Consider the following 22,889-nt stretch of genomic DNA (forward strand, 5'->3'; position numbering starts at 1 on the left):
TGTGAGATGTTGTCAGCAATGGTATTGGGTAGTCAGGTTATGTCCATCTGTTAATACAATTCAGGGCTCCAGGCTCAACATGTTTCGCGCCTTATGCGCTTCTTCAGGGGCCTGTCAGGGAGCACTGTAAGTGATAGCATATGCAAAGTAATTCATACATATATTGTAACTATACAATTCAAATATAACATATATAAATACATACAGAAGAATTACTGAAATTCAAACATACACGAAGAGGGACTACCAGATAATCGAGGTGGGATAACCTCCCGGTCCTGGGTCCAACCTCGTGATGGTATCATGTGTAAGTATGTAAGAAATTCTAATTACATCATACACACCACAGTGTCGGTCAGGCCACAAGCCAAAGTCCCAAATCTGGTTGAGAGTGGGGATGCATTCGTGGATAATAGATCATGTGTAGAAACCACCTATGGGTATAGCATTAGATACTGAGTAGGAATTTGCGGCCAATTAGGCCTGAAAAATTAGACAATTATCTCCAAATACTAAGATATCCATGCTAAATTGTTCACACACATACAAATACAATTGGACTTGTAATTCTGCAACAGCTGGAGGGCCGTAGTTTGAAAATCCCTGTTATAGGGAGCTATTTACTAAAACTGCATGGTGGAAAATCTGGTGCAGCTCTGCATAGAAACCAATCAGCCTCCAGGTTTTATTGCCAAAGCTTAATTGAACAAGCTGAAGTCAGAAGCTGATTGGCTACCATGAGCAGCTGCACCAGATTCTGAGTGCACCAGTTTTAGTAAATCCCTCATGGTGTCTCATCTCTTCTCTTATCTTATCTTCTCTTATCTCTTTTATAGCAGCCTTTCTTTATTTCATGTTTTATCTATAAAACAATTGTCATTTCATAAATGAACATGTTAATGATCACACTGAACACTGGGTTTAGTAACATTACATGGTATAGCCAGAAATAGGACTGAAATGGTTCAATAGTTACAAAAAGTTAGAAAAAGGTTAAAAATGTAAAAAGTTTAAAATGGAAAGATAGGGGAAAATATGGTCATAGTCCTATTAAGATGCCCAGTACTTCTTTCATCACTAGGCAGTATAAAATAACTGAACATAACAGAACATAACAATCACTGCTGTGCAGTACAATTCCTTCCTAATGAAAGAAGATGGTCAGATCATTTCATGGGACGGTGAGCATCTCATTGTGCAGAAAGTTCTGTGATTTTGCAATCACCTATAGGCAATTGACCAGAAAACGTCTAAGCCATGCTAGGTGCAGAGCCAGAAGTCTTTTTGCAATAGTTTTAAGAAAGTTGCAATTTTTTAACAAACACTATGTGACCCAGAACGGGAGGTTTTCCTGTCTTTTTGACAAATAGGAACAGTTAGGTAAATGAATACATGGCCATAGAGGAATCAATTAGCCATGACATTACAAACTTCAACCACAACATATGAAAAACACCAGTCCTTTCAAATATATGCTTAGGAGATGTCTATTAGCTGTGTGTTGTGCTACACAACAGTAGGATTCTCACGGATGGTATCATCACATAATTTGCATGTGTAATATATTGTTTTACTTTTACATTATTTCTTGGCTTTAACATAACAACAACAGCATCCTGATCTGATTCATTATAACTAGGATTTTTTATTGACATAGTTGTGGATGCACAGAAGGCAATTGAAGCTTTAGAAAATTGTACACTTAAAAAAACAAGCATAAAGAGGAGTTCCGCCTTCCCCTAAAAAAAATTAAAAGTCAGCAGCTATACATACTGTAGCTGCTGACTTTTAATATTAGGACACTTACCTTTCCTGGAGTCCAGCGATGTCAGCACCCAAAGCCGATTTTGGTATCGGCTCTCATGTGCTGCCGCCGCCATTCTGGGAAAGGGAACCCTTCAGTGAAGCCTTACGGCTTCACGGCCGGGTCCCCTACTGTGCATGCACGAAGCGCGCTGTGCATTCCTATTAGCTCGGCGGTAGGGGGAAGGAGGAGGGGGCCGAATTTCCGGGACACTGCGCCGTGGCCCGTGTTCCGGAAGAGGGGAAGGGGTACCTGTCAAAAACGGGTACCCATTCCCCCCTCCCCCCTGAAAGGTGCCAAATGTGGCACCGGAGGGGGTAAAAAGCAAAATAGCAGAAGTTCCATTTTTGGGTGGAACTCCGCTTTAAGCTCTCAACTTTGTACTATCATGCCAGTGGTACAACAGTTTGATAACAGGTTTGTGAGGTCTTTTTTTACAGTACCACAGTGTATGGTCTTGAACGTTTACTAAAATGTCAAACCAAGGTGCACCAAAATGCCTAAAAACCTAAACCCCACGTGCCTTGTACCTTCTCCCTTCCCCATTTTCTCAGTTGGTTGGTATTAAACCCTAAGCCACAAATGTAAAATATTACAGCTTACTAGGGATGAGCTTCGAGTTCAAGTCAAACATTAGTTCGACATTGGCTGTTCATCGAATGATGAACAAATGTGCTTCTTCACGGGAAATTCGAGTGCCGCATCCATAATGCACTGCGCGCGCAGTTGCAGTGCATTATGTGATTGGCCAAAGCATGCACCCTGACCTTCATACTTTGGCCCATCAAATCATCTCTGCCATGATTGGACAAAGGCATGCTCAGGGGCTAAGTACATGCCCCACACTATAAAAAAGGCTGCTCACACAGCAGTGGCGTGTAGCGTGTGGGGGCGAGATAGAAAGTGGTTGAGGCAGGGAGAGGAACGTGATTTTTTGTTTATCAGACAGTGCAGTTTATCAGGCAGTGCAGTGTAGATAAGACATTACAAGCAGTCAATTAGGCAGGGAGAGGAACATGGTTTTTACACTCTATCAGACAGTGCAGTGTAGTCTAGTTAAGACATTGCTAGCAGTCAGTTAGTCAGGGAGAGAGATTTATGCTTTTTACAACTTAAGAGATCAGATAGTGAAGTGTATTCAGCTGTGCAGTATATACCACTAAGTACTATATACTATAGGCACTTCAATTTGTTTATATCAGGCAATTCAGTATCTATCGCTCAGTTTATTATAGACCACACATTGATTATCTATCTATCTATCTATCTATCTATCTATCTATCTATCTATCTATCTATCTATCTATCTATCTATCTATCTATCTATCTATCTATCTATCTATCTATCTATCTATCTATCTATCTATCTATCTATCTATCTATCTATCTATCTATCTATCTAGAGAAAAGCAGGACCAAACCATGATGCTGCCACCACCATGTTTGACAGTGGGGATGGTGTGTTCAGGGTGATGAGCTGTGTTGCTCTTACGCCAAGCATAACGTTTTGCATTGTTGCCAAAAAGTTAAATTTTGGTTTCATCTGACCAGAGCACCTTCTTCCACATGTTTGGTGTGTCTCCCAGGTGGCTTGTGGCAAACTTTAAACTACACTTTTTATGGATATCTTTAAGAAATGGCTTTCTTCTTGCCATTCTTCCATAAAGGCCAGATTTGTGCAGTATACGACTGATTTTTGTCCTATGGACTAAAGCCCCGTACACACGTACTGATCGTCGGCCTATCGTTTGGCCGTCTTTTGTCCAGGGCTGTCGTGTCTGTTGAAAACTGCAATAGACTGCACACGAATTTTGTCGGCCAACAACAGCCGACTGCAGAAGTGATGTCATGTGATGGTTAACTTTCCATGTCTTTTTTCTTTTCTGAGCATGCCCAGTCTTGCAAATCTGCTGTCTGTCGGCCGAAATCTGTACTGACTGACGCACAATCGGCCGTTCTGTTGTCGGCGTACAAAAATTTTAATGCCCGCAGGACAGATTCTGTTCAGCCGAAAATGCGCTGTCGGCTGTCGGAAGCATCATACTAACAAGCCTACATTAGGCCGATCGTTCGGCGGCCGAATATTTGCGGCTGACAATTGGTACATGTGTACGGGGCTATAGTCTCCCACCGCAGCTGTAGATCTCTGCAGTTCATCCAGAGTGATCATGAGCCTCTTGGCTGCATCTCTGATCAGTTTTCTCCTTGTATGAGCTGAAAATTTAGAGGGACGGCAAGGTCTTCGTAGATTTTCAGTGGTCTGATACTCCTTCCATTTCAATATTATCGCTTGCACAGTGCTCCATGGGATGTTTAAAGCTTGGGAAATCTTTTTGTATCCAAATCCGGCTTTAAACTTCTCCACAACAGTATCTCGGACCTGCCTGGTGTGTTCCTTGTTCTTCATGATGCTCTCTGCGCTTTAAATGGACCCCTGAGACTATCACAGTGCAGGTGCATTTATACGGAGACTTGATTACACACAGGTGGATTCTATTTATCATCATTAGTCATTTAGGTCAACATTGGATCATTCAGAGATCCTCACTGAACTTCTGGAGAGAGTTTTCTGCACTGAAAGTAAAGGGGCTGAATAATTTTGCACGCCCAATTTTTCAGTTTTTTATTTGTTAACAAAGTTTGAAATATCCAATAAATTTCGTTCAGCTCTTACAAGGAGAAGACTGATCATAAATGCAGCCAAGAGGCCCATGATCACTCTGGATGAACTGCAGAGATCTACAGCTGAGGTGGCAGACTCTGTTCATAGGACAACAATCAGTCGTATACTTCACAAATCTGGCCTTTATGGAAGAGAGGCAAGAAGAAAGCCATTTCTTAAAGATATCCATAAAAAGTGTCATTTAAAGTTTGCCACAAGCCACCTGGGAGACACACCAAACGTGGAAGAAGGTGCTCTGGTCAGATGAAACCAAAATTGAACTTTTTGGCAACAATGCAAAACGTTATGTTTGGCGTAAAAGCAACACAGCTCATCACCCTGAACACACCATCCCCACTGTCAAACATGGTGGTGGCAGCATCATGGTTTGGGCCTGCTTTTCTTCAGCAGGGGCAGGGAAGATGGTTAAAATTGATGGGAAGATGGATGGAGCCAAATACAGGACCATTCTGGAAGAAAACCTGATGGAGTCTGCAAAAGACCTGAGACTGGGACTGAGATTTGTCTTCCAAAAAGACAATGATCCAAAACATAAAGCAAATCTACAATGGAATGGTTCACAAATAAACATATCCAGGTGTTAGAATGGCCAAGTCAAAGTCCAGACCTGAATCCAATCCAAAATCTGTGGATAGAACTGAAGACTGCTGTTCACAAACGCTCTCCATCCAACCTTACAGAGCTCGAGCGGTTTTGCAAGGAGGAATGGGCAAAAATTTCAGTCTCTCGATGTGCAAAACTGATAGAGACATACCCCAAGTGACTTACAGCTGTAATCGCAGCAAAAGGTGGCGCTACAAAGTATTAACTTAAGGGGGCTGAATAATTTTGCACGCCCAATTTTTCGTTTTTTTATTTGTTAAAAAAGTTTGAAATATCCAATAAATTTCGTTCCACTTCATGATTGTGTCCCACTTGTTGTTGATTCTTCACAAAAAATTACAGTTTTATATCTTTATGTTTGAAGCCTGAAATGTGGCAAAAGGTCGCAAAGTTCAAGGGGGCCGAATACCTTCGCAAGGCACTGTATACAGGGCACTTGTGTAGATATTAGGTTATTCAGTATCTATCGGTCAATTCAGCATAGACCATACATTGATCATTATATATATATACAGTGCCTTACGAAAGTATTCGGCCCCGTTGAACTTTGCTACCTTTTGCCACATTTCAAGCTTCAAACATAAAGATATAAAACTGTAATTTTTTGTGAAAAATCAACAACAAGTGGGACACAATCATGAAGTGGAACGAAATTTATTGGATATTTCAAATTTTGTTAACAAATAAAAAAACTGAAAAATTGGGCGTGCAAAATTATTTAGCCCCTGTACTTTCAGTGCAGCAAACTCTCTACAGATGTTCAATGAGGATCTCTGAATGATCCAATGTTGACCCAAATGACTAATGATGATAAATAGAATCCACCTGTGTGTAATCAAGTCTCCGTATAAATGCACCTGCACTGTGATAGTCGCAGAGGTCCGTTTAAAGTGCAGAGAGCATCGTGAAGAACAAGGAACACACCAGGCAGGTACAAGATACTGTTGTGGAGAAGTATAAAGCTGGATTTGGATACAAAAAGATTTCCCAAGCTTTAAACATCCCAAGGAGCACTGTGTAAGCGATAATATTGAAATGGAAGGAGTATCAGACCACTGAAAATCTATGAAGACCTGGCTGTCCCTCTAAACTTTCAGCTCATACAAGGAGAAGACTGATCAGAGATGCAGCCAAGAGGCCCATGATCACTCTGGATGAACTGCAGAGATCTACAGCTGAGGTGGGAGACTCTGTCCATAGGACAACAATCAGTCGTATACTGCACAAATCTGGCCTTTATGGAAGAGTGGCAAGAAGAAAGCCATTTCTTAAAGATATCAATAAAAAGTGTCATTTAAAGTTTGCCACAAGCCACCTGGGAGACACACCAAACATATGGAAGAAGGTGCTCTGGTCAGATGAAACCAAAATTGAACTTTTTGGCAACAATGCAAAACGTTATGTTTGGCGTAAAAGCAACACAGCTCATCACCCTGAACACATCATCCCCACTGTCAAACGTGGTGGTGGCAGCATCATGGTTTGGGCCTGCTTTTCTTCAGCAGGGACAGGGAAGATGGTTAAAATTGATGGGAAGATGGATGGAGCCAAATACAGGACCATTCTGGAAGAAAACCTGATGGAGTCTGCAAAAGACCTGAGACTGGGATGGAGATTTGTCTTCTAACAAGACAATGATCCAAAACATAAAGCAAATCTACAATGGAATGGTTCACAAATAAACATATCCAGGTGTTAGAATGGCCAAGTCAAAGTCCAGACCTGAATCCAATCGAGAATCTGTGGAAAGAACTGAAAACTGCTGTTCACAAATGCTCTCCATCCTACCTCACTGAGCTCGAGCTGTTTTGCAAGGAGGAATGGGCAAAAATTTCAGTCTCTCGATGTGCAAAACTGATAGAGACATACCCCAAGCGACTTACAGCTGTAATCGCAGCAAAAGGTGGCGCTACAAAGTATTAACTTAAGGGGGCTGAATAATTTTGCACGCCCAATTTTTCAGTTTTTTATTTGTTAAAAAAGTTTGAAAAATCCAATAAATTTGTTCCACTTCATGATTGTGTCCTACTTGTTGTTGATTCTTCACAAAAAATTACAGTTTTATATCTTTATGTTTGAAGCCTGAAATGTGGCAAAAGGTCGCAAAGTTCAAGGGGACCGAATACTTTCACAAGGCACTGTATATATATATATATATATATATATATGGCAGTTCAGTATAGACAATACGTTGATCTATATATATATATATATATTTATATATATATATATATAGGGCACTTGCATAGATATTAGGCCATTCAGTATCTATTGGATTGGTCAGTTCAGTATAGACCATACATTGATATCTATATATATATATATATATATATATATATATATATATATTGGGCACTTGAGTATATATCAGGCCATTCAGTATCTATCGGTCAGTTCATTACATTATAATATTTATCAACCAGTACTAAAACCCCCCCAAAATCCACATCATGTCCGAAAGGCCAGCAAGGAGAGGCAAACGCTCACAGGCCATGAAAAGAGGGCAAGCAGCCTCTGTGTCCACAATGAAAAGTGGTGGTCACAGACATGGTGCATCCTCTGCAGGTGGGGCATGCCCATCCTTTTTTTCTGGTGCTGGCCATGTTATACAGCCACAACATGCAGAAGAGTTGGTGGAGTGGATAACAAAGCCGTCCTCATCCTCCTCGTCCTCTGTTACCCAGGCTCATACTAGTTTGCCTTCCACTGCAGCTGCCAAAGCAGCCCATTCTACAGGCTCCTTCTCCACAGCTACTCCTTCTGTCGCCCCACCATCATGCACGGAGGAGTCACCTGAACTATTAGATCATAGTGTCAGTGACATGTTGCTGGAGGATGCGCAGCAATTTGAATGCTGTGATGTTGGTTTCCAGGTTGATGAAGGGAATAACATGAGCCTAGAGAGAGGGGGTGACAATGACAGACAAGAAACTAGCAGTCATTTTGTCACAGCTCCAGCATACTGCCTAGTTTGCTCCAGTGACAAGGAGGGCGGGGATGATGAGGTCACTGACTGTACTTGGGAGCCTGAGAGAATAGAGGAGGAAAGTGAGGGGGAGGATGAGTTATCACAACTCCAATGAGGCAGGATTTGCTCCAGGGGCCGCCATAGGAGTAGCCAACCTATTGCATCACACCACAGAGCAGGGTGCTGCAAACTCCCCTCGGACTTCCAAAAGTTCATTAGTGTGGGCTTTTTTCAACACCTGTGCAGAAGACCGCAGCATTGCTGCTTACAATATCCGTCTGAAGCAGATCAAGTGTGGCCAGAACACCAGCCGCTTGGGCACCACATGCTTGACAAGACATATGATGACCTGCCATGCAGTCCATTGGCAACAGCACCTGAAAGAGCCAGAAGATAAAAACAAGCATACTTCACCTTGCTCCTTTTCTGGGATCTCTAACCCTACTATACCTCATGCCTTCTCAAAAACCTGCACTGAGAGGAATGATGGTTATAGCAATGATACTTGCACCCAATCTGCAAGCTGTACAGCTGTAAGCTTGATTTCACCAGCAGGCAAATTTCACTACCCCAGTTGCTGAACCGTAGAAAACAATACTGTCCAAGCCATCCACATGCTCAGCGTCTTAATGCTAGCTTGGCCAAACTGCTAGCACTACAATTGCTGCCTTTACATCTGGTAGACTCTGCTCCCTTTCGTGAATTTGTGAAATGTGCTGTACCACAGTGGCAGGTTCCAAAAAGACATTTTTTTTCGTGTAAGGCCATTCTGTGTCTCGACCATCATGTGGAAGGTAGTTTTTTTGACCTCCTTGGACAGAGCAGTCAGCAAGAAGGTTCACATCACTGCTTACTCTTGGTCCAGCAGGCATGGACAGGGACGTTACATTTCCTTCACGGCGCACTGGGTAACTCTGCTGGCAGCTAGGAAGGATGCAGGACAGGGCTCAGTGCTAGAGCTTGTTTTGCCACCACGCCTCCAAAAAGCTGGTGCTGGTTCTGCCACATCTGGCTACTCCACCTTCTCTTCTTCCTCCATGTCCTCTTCTGCTGAAATGTCCTCTGAAGCAGCAGTGCTCCCTAAGCATTCAAAAACTATGCAAGCAGTCAGGCTAAAAGATGCCATGCAGCGCTTTACTTGGTCTGTCTAGGTGATAGGAGTCACAACGGGGCAGAGATTCTGTCAGCTCTGCAGGGGCAGGCTCAGAGATGGTTGATGCCACAACAGCTTGAGCTAGGAATTGTGGTATGAGATAATGGCACCAACCTTCTCTCCGCCCTCCGACAGGGACATTTGACACATGTTCCATGCTTGACACATGTAATGAATTTGATGGTGCAGTGTTTCTTGAACAGATAACCGGGCTTCTAGGATCTCCTGAGGCAAGCCAGAAAAGTCTGTGGCCATTTCCGGCATTCATTCAATGCCAGTGCTCGGCTACCTGACATTCAACGGGAATTCAACGTGACCACCAACCGCCTCATTTGTGACATGCCCACTAGGTGGAACTCAACATTGGCAATGCTACAGTGGCTGCACATGCAGCAGAGGGCCATCAATGAGTACCTGTGTGAGTATGGCACAAGGACAGGCTGGGGGGAGCTTGGCTGTTTTTCACCACGCCATTGACTTTTGATAAAGGATGCATGCATCGTTCTGTCACCATTTGAGGAGGCAACAAGGATGGTGAGCTGAGATGATGCATACATCAGTGACATTATTCCTCTAGTCTACCTACTGGAGCACACGCTTTGTGGAATGATGGACAGGGCACTTGAGGCAGAACAGCGGGAGGAAGAGGGGGACTTCCTTTCCTCACAAGGCACACTTTATGCAGATACAGTATCATTCCTGCGGGGACACAAAACACACAGGAGGAAGAGGAAGAGGAGGAGGAGGATTGTGGCAGCATGGATGTAGAGGATAGCATCCAGCAGTCTTCAAGGGATGGTTTTCATTCCCCAGAAACCCCAGGAGTTGTACGTGGTTGGGGAGAGGTTGCTTCTGACAATGTCATCCTTAGTGACCCAGAGGACTCAGAAGCTCATGCCTCCTCAAACTTATGTTGCATGGACTCCCTAATTCTGCAAAGCCTGAGAAAAGATCAGAGGATTTGTGCTATCAAGGAGAGGGATAATTACTGGTTGGCATCCGTTCTTGATCCACATTACAAGGGTAAAGTTGCAGAGCTCATCATGCCTTTTCAGAGGGAGCAAAGGATGAAACATCTTCAGGACGCCTTGAATCAAAATTTGTGTAACACCTTTCCAGACACTGGGAGGTTAACATTCTCTGGGCGTGTTTCTGAGGCATCGTTCAGCCAAAGGAGGAGCGGTGGAGAAGGTGGTCGGCTGACCGATGCCTTTAAACAGTTCTTTAGTCCTCAGCACTCAGGGCTGTTAGGTTTAAGCAACCATCGGCAACGTCTCCATTAGGGATGATCGAACTTTTGAAAAGTTTGGTTCGACCAGAACACCCGAACTTCCCGAAAGTTCAGCCCGGATTTAAGAACCCCATTGAAATCAATGGGACCTGAACTTCGGTAATCAAAAAACACCATTTTGAAGCCCTAAAACCCAATAAATGCCCCTAAAAAGATTGTTTGTATTAGAATTGCAGTAGAGCAGGATAGTGGCTCCGCTATTTTCACACCCGGCCGTTTTTGTTGCAGGCATTTATAGGGCTTTTTTTGTGGACGTGTTTGGAGGCAGGCATGACATCTGAACTTCTGTGTAGGGGTATATATACACACACACATGTATGTATATATACACATACACATATATAGGTGTGAAAGTAGCAGAACCCTATGCCTGCGCTAATGAAATAATTTGCAGGCATAGGGCTACGCTCCTATCACACCTATATGTGTGTATGTGTATTAATACATATATGTGTGTGTGTGTGTATATACCCCTATACAGAAGTTCAGATGTTATGCCTGCCTCCAAAGACACCCAAAAAATGCCCAAAAAAAACGCCTGCAACAACACACCTGGGCTTTTTTGTTGCAGGTGTTTTTTTGGGCATTTTTTGGGCGTCTTTGGAGGCAGGCATAACATCTGAACTTCTGTGTAGGGGTATATATACACACACACATATATGTATTTATACACATACACATATATAGGTGTGAAAGTAGCAGAACCCTATGCCTGCGCTAATGAAATTATTTGCAGGCATAGGGCTTCGCTCCTATCACACCAATATGTGTGTATGTGTATAAATACATATAAGTGTGTGTGTATATACCCCTATACAGAAGTTCAGATGTTATGCCTGTCTCCAAAGACGCCCCAAAAATGCCCAAAAAAATGCCTGCAACAACACACCTGGGCGTTTTTGTTGCAGGCATTTTTTTGGGCATTTTTTGGGCGTCTTTGGAGGCAGGCATAACATCTGAACTTCTGTATAGGGGTATATATACACACACAAATATATGCATTTATACACATACACACATACAGGTGTGATAGGAGCGAAGCCCTATGCCTGCAAATAATTTGTGTGTGTGTATATATACCCCTACACAGAAGTTCAGATGTCATGCCTGCCTCCAAAGACGTCCACAAAAAAGCCCAATAAACACCTGCAACAAAAACGGCCAGGTGTGAAAGTAGCGAAGCCACTATCCTGCTCTACTGCAATTCTAATAGAAACTATCTTTTTTCTATGGCGGTCACCCTGACATGGAAGGGTTTTGTCACCCTGCCATAGCAGTCAGAGTCAGTTAACCCTACACTACACTACGGTCCCCCTGACACTTAACACTTTCCCTACAGAAACTAGATTATTAAATCTAACTATAGTGGAAAATAGTACCCTAACTACACTAGATATCCCTTTCCTCACACTAATAATTGCTAAATGACACTTTGAAGCAGGAGTAACAGAACTGCTTCCACTCTCTTCCACAACCCCTGTATTACAATGCTAGAGATTTGGCGGGGCTATCTTATATACTGGGGGGCGTATTCACTACTGATTGGCCTCTGGACCCCCTAGTCACTCCAATCACATTCCTAGCATCCTCCTGCCCCCTCAATTGGCTTTTACTGATGGTTCTGGTCCAATCACGGGCTTTTAAAGCCCAGTTCCTGTCCCATTGCATTTTGGTCGGTTCTGGTTGCCGAATTCCGAACTTTTTCAGCAAAAAGTTTGAAATTCAGCCGAATTTCAAACAGTCAATGTTCGGGTCGAACCGATGGTCAACCCGAACCGTTCGATCATCCCTAGTATCCGTCATATGGTGCATGATTATGGACAAGAGCTGACTTGGAGACCTTTCCAACTGAGCATCCACTGGGTTACTGGGTCTTGAGGATGGACCACTGGCCAGAACTTGCTCAATATGCAAAGGAGCTACTGGCCTATCCTGCTTCCAGCGTGCTTTTGGAACGGACATTCAATGCTGCTGGAGGTTTTGTGATGGACAAAAGTGTGCGTCTGTCCACAGACTCTGTTGACCAGCTGACTTTTATCAAAATGAATCAGTCCTGAATCAACAGCAGCGATCAAGCCCCTGATGCTGATGTAACTGATTGAATTTGCTAAGGGTCTGCCATACCTTGAAGACTGCATACGCCGCCTATCCTATTGCTCAGTATTGATTCTGCTAGCTTCCAACAATGTTTTTGGTTTAGGTCACCACCAACACCTAAGGCCTAATTTTTCTGCACTTGTATGACAGGTGCATACAATTTTAATTTTGTATGTAATTTTTAACAGCAGGCCCTGTCCCTGTGCCCTGCGCCCAGCAAGAGTAACTGTGATACATGGTACATGCGATTTCATATTTGTATGGAATTATTATCAGCAGGGCCAGTTCCTGGGCCCAGCAAGAGTAACTGTGAGGGGTTGCGGTGTTCAGGCACCACCAACAACCAAGGCCCAATTTTTCTGCACCTGTATGACAAGTTCATGCGATTTCAATTTCGTATCTAATTTCTAATGGCAGGGCCTGTCCCTGTGCCCAGCAAAAGTAACTGAGGGGTTACAGTGTTCAGGCACCACCAACAACCAAGGTCCAATTTTTCTGCACCTCTATGACAAGTACATGCGATTTCAAATTTGTATGGAATTCTTAACAGTAGGCCCTGTCCCTGTGCCCTGCATCCAGCAAGAGTAACTGTGAGGGGTTATGGTATTTAGGCACCACCAACACCAGAGGCCCAATTTTTCTGCACCTGTATGACAAGTTCATGCGATTTCAATTTCGTATCTAATTTTTAACAGCAGGGCCTGTCCCTGCGCCCAGCAAGACTAACTACTAGATCACTGGTAAGAACAAATACTACACTTGATCTTAGCCAAAGGGCCGAGAAGCGATTTCAAATTTTTATGGAATTCTTACCAGCAGGGCCCGTTCCTGCACCCAGCAAGAGAAACTGTGAGGGGTTGCGGTGTTCAGGCACCACCAACAACCAAGGCCCAATTTTTCTGCACCTATATGGCAGGTACATGCGATTTCAAATTGGTATGGAATTTTTACCAGCAGGGCTAGTTTCTGCGCCCAGCAAGAGTAACTTGCGGTGTTCAGGCACCACCAAACAACCAAGGCCCAATTTTTCTGCACCTGTATGACAAGTACATGCGATTTCAAATTTGCATGCAATTTTTACCAGCAGGGCCCGTTCCTGCACCCAGCAAGAGTAATGCCCCGTACACACGTGCAGATTATCGTACGACAAACCTCGCTTTGACCTAGTCTCATGATAATCGGATCGTTAGTACACAGCTTTCGACAGCCGATCACGACAGTTGGTCCAACAAAATCCGAAGGGACAAACCTGAAAACTTCTGTCGTATGACATCTTCTCGAACGATAATCGTTTCGTCAGTACAGTATTCGTACGCTAAAAGTCGGTCGACAAATACCACGCATGATCGGAAACAGTAAGATATTCCGCAGTGGTCAGACGTATATACATCACTTCCGTTACGTAGTTATGAAAAATACACTTGGTCAGTGAATCGTACAAAGAAAGTCGGATGGTTTTTAGGCAGAGTTGCTTTCGATTTTAGTAACATACAACAATTGCGAAACTTTAGTCGTACGATTATCGTACGATAATCGGAACGTGTGTACGTGGCATAACTGTGAGGGGTTGCAGGCACCACCAACAACCAAGGCCCATGTTTTCTGCACCTGTATGACAAGTACATGCAATTTCAAATTTGTATAGAATTTTTACCAGCAGGGCCCGTTCCTGCAACCAGCAAGAGTAACTACGAGGGTTTGCGGTGTTCCAGCACCACCAACAACCAAGGCCCAATTTTTCTGCACCTGTATGACAATTACTTGTGACTTCGCAATTTCGTATCAAATTTTTAATGGCAGGTCTCGTTCCTGCGCCCAGCAAGAGTAACTGTGAGGGGTTGTGGTGTTCAGGTACCACCAACAACCAAGGCCCAATTTTTATGCACCTGTATGACAAGTAAATGCGATTTCAAATTTGTATGGAATTTTTACCAGCATGTCCCATTCCTGTGCCCAGCAAGAGTAACTGTGAGGGGTTGCGGTGTTCAGCCACCACCAACAACCAAGGCCCAATTTTTCTGCACCTTTATGACAAGTACATGCCATTTGAAATTTGTATGTATATTTGTACATTACATTTTTTCCTTTAGAAATGTCAGTATTGCTGCAGCAGGCTACATACACTGTAGAGATGCACTACTTTACAGGCACATTAAGGGGACCCCCAGGCACGATATTTAAAGGAATTTTTCATTTTATTGTTTCACTTTAAGCCTCAATAAAATCAGTAAAGCAGTGCTCCTTTAAAAAAAATTGTTTAAAAAAAAATGTTTGCATTGCTACATGTTCCCCAGGTCAGTACCCGGACCCCCATACACTTTAGTTGGGCAATAACTTGCATTTAACCCTTTAAAAAGAGGACTTTTGATTTTTGACGTTCGAGTCCCATAGACTTCAATGGAGTTCTTTTGTTCGAACAAATTTTTCCCTGTTGTTTGGCTCATCACTACAGCTTACCAGACACTAGATGTGGTGGCTGTATTCGTTTTCCATGTTTAGGTTTTTTTCTCTGTTTTCATCTGGTTATCTGGCCATTAATGCACCTCCTTTATTAGAGTGCCTACATTCTGGATAAAGGAGCCACAGATACACTTTTGGACAGCAGCATTGCCAGTCTGGGGGGAGGGGAGTGTTAGATGGGCTAGCAGATTTAGATTCACTGACTGGCTAACATGAGCAGTTATGGCAAACAGTTTTGTTCATGTTGGGATAAAGGTTTTCAGAAATAGATACAAGCTTATCATTGTAAGCACTCCTGTCAGTACTAAATTGTTTGTCTTAATCTGCCAACAAGACCATTGTGGTCTGCAGCCCCTGCCTGCAGCATCTCAGCCATAGTAAAATGATCAGCCATTTGGTACCACATGCATTAGGAAACATACTATGCACCATAGTATTGCATTGGGTAATAGATTAGACATATTAAACAGGGCCTCCACCAATCATTTTAAAGTGTAGAGCATTAGAACATATTACTTATTCAAGGAATAGCACTAGTTTCTATGTGCACAGCATTAAATGACTTGAACTAGGCCACATTTTGTACAAGACACTAACCGACCATTTTAACCGCTTCTGGACCGGAAAGTTTTACACCCGTAATGACCAGGTAATTTTTTGCAATTTGGCACTGCGTTACTTTAACGGACTATTGTGCAGTCGTGTGACACTGTACCAAAATAAAATGTATGTCCTTTTTTCACACAAGTAGAGCTTTCTTTATGTGGTATTTGTTTACCTGTGCGATTTTCATTTTTTGCTCTATAAACAAAAAAAGACTGGCAATTCCGAAAAAAAGCTATATTTTTCACTTTCTGCTATATAACATTCCCCAAAAAAAAATTGAACATCACATTTTTTCATCATTTCAGGCCAATTTGGTTTCTGCTACATATTTTTGGTAAAAAAAAAAGCCTATTTTGATTGGCTTGCGCAAAAGTTATCGTGTCTACAAACTAGAGGAAAGATTTATGTCATTTTTATTTATTTTATTTTTTTTACTAGTAATGGCGGCGATCAGCGTTTTTTTTTTACCGGGAATATGGCATTGTGGTGGACAGATCCGACCCCTAACTGACATTTTTGACACTTTTGGGGGGACCAGTGATATTACTACAATAATCAGTGCTAAAAATATGCACTATTACTGTAATAATGACACTGGCAGGGAAGGGGTTAACCCAGGGGCGATCAAATGGTTAAATGTGAGCCTAGGGGGCGTTTTCTAACTGTTAGGGGGATGGACTTATTGTATCAACACAGGGACATGTGTTCCTAAACAGGAGGAACCCAGGAGCCCTGTGATGATATCTGACAGAACAACGGTCTGCCGTGTTCACAACGGCAGACCGCCATTCTGTCTTCCCAGGAGTGATAGCGGGTGCCCGGCTGCAATCGCGCCCACCGGCCCCGCAGATCAGCTTCCCCTCTCACGTGCACCCCCCATGTTCGCTCCCGAGGAGCGACGTTTGGGTATGGCTAATTTACGCAGCTGAGCCAGCCTGCCGCAGTATATCTGCAGTGGGCGGTCAGCAAGTGGTAAAATTTAAAAAAAAAACAACATTAGAATGTGATTTATTCATAGTGAAAACCCCACAAAACGTTGTAGTTTCTACGTAGCAGTATTTGTGTACATGTGTCTAAGCTCATTTTAAACAGAACTTCCACCAACTATTGTAAAATCCAGAAATCAACATTACATTTGATTCATTTAGTGCAATCATCTATCACATAGGTTATTGCTATATAGTAGTTGGTACTGGGAGCAAAGCCTTCTCCTGCTTCCCTTTGCTGTATTTGCTCAGCACACTCAGCTATCAAGCTGTCACCAGTTTTCACAGGGTTGCAGATCATTGTTATCTGGCTCCAAGCTTTTTCCTGCATCACCCTGCTGTGTTTACTCAGCGTTATCAGTTGTAAGCTGTCATTGAGGAGTTGAGCATTTGACAGATTCTTGTTCACTCCCAGCTCGGAGACCATGCGCTGTACACAGCACTGATGACTCCAAGCTGTCATGGAGACTCTAAGCATTTGACATCTAAAGCCCCGTACACAGGTACCGATCGTCGGCCGAACGATCGGCAGTCTTTTGTCCAGGGCTGTCGTGTCTGTTGAAAACTGCAAAAGACTGCACATGAATTTTGTCGACCAACAACAGCCGACTGCAGAAGTGATGTCATGTGATGGTTAACTTTCCTTGTCTTTTTTCTTTTCTGAGCATGCCCAGTCTTGCTAATCTGCTGTCTGTCAGCCGAAATCTGTACTGACTGGTGAACAATCAGCCGTTCTGGTGTTGGCCAACAAAAATTTTAATGCCTGCACGACAGATTCTTTTCGGCCGAAAGTGCGCTGTCGGCTGTCGGAAGCATCATACTAACAAGCCTACAATCGGCCGATCGGTCGTCGGCCGAATATTTACGGCCGACAATCGGTACGTGTGTACGGGGCTTAGGTGTTTACATCCACCTCTATGACAAGCTTGACAGGTCAGCCACCATATTCAGTCCTCCTGCCTAGTTCTGCCTCATTGATGCTAGTAATATTTTAAATGTATTTTTAATTTATTTGGGCACCATTTTTTTAATCTATTTGAACTGATATAACACCTCTCCTTTTCCACTCTGATGAAAGGGCACAGAAACCTCTTAGTTTAATGGAGATACTGCATTACCCTACTCACAGATTCATTCCCGTGTTCTATGTTCCAGCATGAGGCATTTTTGCCTCTCCAGTGCCAACCACAGACTTTCAAACATAATTACTGTCTCTCAAACTTCCAGTTTCTACATGAGAGTACAATTGCATCTATTGGTTGGACATGGTACTCCTCTGGATGAGATGTTTTTGGTGATTTACCTTGATCAAGTCACTAATATGAAAGTGCAGTTTTAGGGGGGCTTGGCCGGCTGGAATTCTATGAAAATGTTAAGGATTTCCCCACTACAGGACAACCACTCACGGATGCCACTATGAAAGAGATGCTCCTTTCTATTAATGGCGCCTTTCATAGAGAAATTGTGGCCTGTGTTAATGGCATCAAAACGGATGTTGTTGAACTTGGGGGCAGAGTGGACCATATAGAAACTAAGATGGAGGGGTTCTCTATTGCCCACAACGAGCTTGTGGATGCTCATAATGAGAGGGGAGATGATCTGGAGGCCCTGAGAAGCAAAATGGCGGACCTGGAGGATAGGGCCCGCAGGAATAATATTAAACTTAGGGGGGTTCCAGAATCTATCCTCCCTTCTGAACTGAGACCTTATGTGCAAGCTATGCTCTTGGCCCTTATGCCTGAGACTCCGGTAGCGGAGGTAGTGGTGGACTGGGCTCACCGCTTACCTAAACCACAACACCTGCCAGATAACGTGCCAAGGGATGTCATTGCCGCATCCATTTTTTTCATATCAAAGATGACCTTATGAAGTTCGCACGGAAGCATTCACCGTTGCCGGGCACATATCATGGCCTATCCATTTATGCTGACCTATCTCAATTTACCATGAACGCTAGGAAGAAGCTGATCCCCTTAACCAAGCTGCTCAGGAACAACCATATCGTATATTTCTGGGGATTTCCTACCAAGCTACTGATCGTCAAGGATGGCCGCATGCATTTTATTCGTTCAGTGAATGAAGGTTTTGCATTGACCAAGCAATGGGGCCTCCTTCCGGATCCGCATACCTCTCCTCCTCGCTCGGATCCGCCATCTTGACTGGAACCGGAGTGGCGTCGAGTCAACAGATGAATCTTTGCTACCCATTTAGATACCAGCACTAGTTCTTCCTTTTTTTTTGTGTTCTAATACCCCCCTCACCACTACCTGCGATTGGATCGCATGATGGGGTTCTCTCCATGCCTCTATTTCCTTGTTTTTTGTTATTTCCATGTTTTTTTCTATTTCGTTTCTTGTTCTTTTAGCCTCAATGCTAGCTACTTATGCCTGGAAACCACCTTCCTTGTGACCAAGGATGTCCACTGCTCATCCATCCCGGTGATGAAACGCTGCTCTGACTGGAACTCTCTGTGCATTGACTGCAGCTTCTGCTTGTACTTTGACTCAGTATTGTCTTCCCTCTCTACATCAGTCATTATTAACGGAGAGCCTTTTTCATTTCCCTTTTTTTATTATCGCTCTTTTGTACTTTTTATGGACACATCCGATGGACTGATCGTCATGGTACCCTTTTAAATGGTTATCCAAATACTTACTATTAATGCTCATGGACTTAATAGTCCGTTCAAACGTAGGTCCCTGTGGAGGGAGGCTCGCACCCTCAAGGGCGATGTTATCTGTGTTCAGGAGACCCACTTTATGTGATCCAACTCACCTAAGTGCACTGATAAATCCTATCCTCATATTTTTGTTTCCTCGGGCGACTCTAAAAAAAAGGGAGTGCTCATTGCTGTTAAACATTCTGTGGCCTTTCAACTGCACGAGTCTATTTCAGATGTGGCAGGTCGGTACTTAATACTGATCTGCGATATCAACAATATTACCTATACAATTGTAAATCTCTATGCCCTGAACAAGGGCCAGATCAAATTTTTAAGAGCATTGGTGAAAAAGGTGGATAGCATGAAGAAGGGTCTTACGATATATTGTAGTGACTTTAATTGTGTTGTGGATCAGGCTCTGGACTGCTCTCTGGCTCAGAAGCGTGCGAGGGCTACGTTACAACGGTTCTTGCACACCTCTGATCTGTATGATGTGTGGCGTTGCCTTAACTCCACGGAACGGGACTTTACCTACTATTCAGCCCCTCACAAATCTTATTTGAGATTGGACTTGTTTGTGGCTGACTTGCAATTTCTAAGGGATGTTGAAAAATCTGTGATTCATTCCATATCCTGGTCTGACCACGCCCCGGTCTCGGTGGTGGTCTCGGAGCCTCACACGACTACGCCTGTCCATTTGTGGCACAACAATGTCTCCTTGCTCTGGGACCCGGTCCATAGGGAACGGTTGGGTGGTCGGATCCGGGATTATTTTACTGATAACGACACACCTGAGATAGATGTCTTCCAGTTATGGTGTGCTCATAAGGCATACTCGAGGGGGATTCTCATTCAGTAGGCTTCTAGAGTTAAAAAGGCACGAACCCTAGATCTCCGTACTTTATTGGAGAGACTTAGATCATTGGAATCGGCCCATAAAGCGGACCCCAATCTGCTCCTATTAAAAGATCTCACGGACTGCAGGCTGCAGGTTAGATCCAAGCTTTTGGAGGAACTTTAGCACCTCCTCTTCTAGACTAAAGCAAGGTATTATTCTCAGGGAAATAAGTCGGGGGAAAATGTTAGCTAACTACTTGAAAAAGAGACAACAAAAGACTAAGCTGTCCTCCATCACCGACCCTACCTCTCGCACTTAGGTGCACCACCCCACTGAGATTGCTAATGCATTCTCGAATTACTATACTTCACTATATAATCTCAAGGATGATGAGGCTACCCCACAGCCTATGGATTCTCTCATTGACACGTTTTTGGATTCACTCCATCTCCCAGCTGTCACAGACCACATGCTACAATCCCTCAATGCCCCCATAACTGAAGAGGAAATACAACTGGCCATAGCTTCACTGCCCCCCAATAAATCGCCCGGGGCGGATGACTTCTCAGCTGAATATTATAAGGCATTTCGTCAAACCCTCTCTCCGTACCTTTGCAAGGTGTTTAACGCCGCTGCCCAGCGCTCCTCCTTCCCAGAGGAGATGCTTCAGTCAGTGATCGTGGCACTTCCAAAGCCTGGGAAAGCACCTGATGCACCTCAAAACTTTCGCCCCATTTCCGTTTTGAATACCGATCTCAAGCTGTATGCCAAAAAAATAGCCTCCAGATTGGTAAAGGTGACCCCATATTTAGTCAAGGCAGACCAGGTTGGTTTTGTGAAGGGCAGGCAGGCGTCAGACGGTACTAGGAGGATTCTGAACCTTATGCAGATAGCTGAAACCCGGAGGGTGCCCTCGGTGTTCCTGACGTTGGATGCTGAAAAAGAGTTTGATAGGGTTCACTGGGGGTACCTTAGAGCGACAATCACTAAATTTGGGCTGCGTGGACCTATATTCTCTGCTATCTCGGCATTGTACACCAGGCTGTCAGCTAGGGTGTTTTCGTCTAATGCACTATCTAATAATTTTACCATTACTAATGGAACTCGCCAGGGGTGTCCCCTTTCTCCCTTGATTTTTTCTTTAGTTATGGAACCTCTGGCTGAGGCCATTAGAAGTGACCCTAAAATTTCTGGAATTAAAGTGGGAGGCAGGGATCACAAAATCGGACTGTTTGCGGATGATGTGATCCTTACTCTGAATTCTCCTGCGGAGTCCTTGCATAGCTTACAACTACAGCTAGACAGGTTCGGGGCAGTCTCATACTATAAACTTAATGTAACTAAGTCTTTGTGCTTACCACTCTTCGTGTCTCCCCAGGTATTAAAGCCCCTGAAATTGACATATCCCTTTCAATGGACCACCAAGTCTCTCCCATACTTGGGAATTTCTTTGGTGGCGCCTACGTCTCTCACCTATCAGACTAACTTCTCTAAATTGCAATCTGTGTTGCAGGGGATCTGCAGCACATAGCTTCCTATGAACTTTCCTGGCTGGGATGCATTGTTGCTCTCAAGATGTTGGCGCTTCCAAAGATTTTGTATTATTTTAGGACACTCCCTATTGTGCTGCCGGAGTCCTTTTTCCGCTGCATGGATAAACTGTTTAGGAAATTTCTCTGGGGAGGCAAGGTGCCCAAGATTCCATACTCAACGTTGAATAAATCTAGATCTGAGGGGGGTGTTGGTTTTCCACGCCTTAAGTCCTACCACTCAGCCGCCCTATTGGATCAGGCGAAGTCTTGGTTTGACCCGGATTCGGATAAATTGTGGGTATTACTGGAGAGGGCCATGGTAGCACAAAGAGATCTCCCATCTTTGCTCCTTGCTGCTTTGACGAGGAGGGAAGTATATACCCCCACCTGTCCTCTTTGCGTGCTACCCTGGGCGCTTGGGGGGAGGTGCAGAACTTAGTGGGAATCCCAAGAGGTAAGAGAGAATTGACATTGGCTGCGTATGAATTCCTTCTTCCCTCTTTGAGAGTTCCGCGACAGACGTTCCCGGAATCCTTCACATACAGTGAGGTCCGTAAGCAGGTCCAAACCCCCTCTTCCTTCTTCCATGCACAACTACACCATTATCATATTAAGCATCCTAACCCAACTATTGAGGTGCCCTCTGAAATCTGGGATTAACTGCATAAAGAGTACCGCAAAACCAAAGTGCTGTCCTGGTTCTACCACAAACTACATCTCCAGCATGGGAGGGGTAAGTCTGCTAACGTGTTGGCTTGGGAGAGCGACCTCTTGGTGACATTTTCGGAGCGTGACTGGTGGCTGGCCATTCGCTCCTACTATAAGTTTACGCATTGCACTAATCATTGGGAGGTGGCTCTCAAAATCCTCCACCGCAGTTACCTGACACCAGTGAAGATGGCAAAGATGTTTAAAGACACCTCCACCACATGCTGGAGAGGTTGTGGAGATAAGGGTACACTATTCCATCTATTGTGGCAGTGTAGGAAGCTTAGTGGGTACTGGGCGGCGGTGTTTGCGCTGATTATCTCCGTGACTGGTGCATCGTTGTCCATGTCCCCGGCCCTCGCTCTCTTGAACTTGGGTATAAACAAATTTCCTCGTCAGCTTCGTTGTATAGTCTCGCATATCCTCACTGCTGCTAGGACGACTGTCACGGCGGCGTGGAGGTCTGCTCTTGTGCCCAATATTTTAGAGGTTATTAAG

Source organism: Pelophylax lessonae (assembly GCF_965119305.1).
Source record: "Pelophylax lessonae genome assembly, chromosome: 3".
Lineage (NCBI taxonomy): Eukaryota > Metazoa > Chordata > Amphibia > Anura > Ranidae > Pelophylax > Pelophylax lessonae.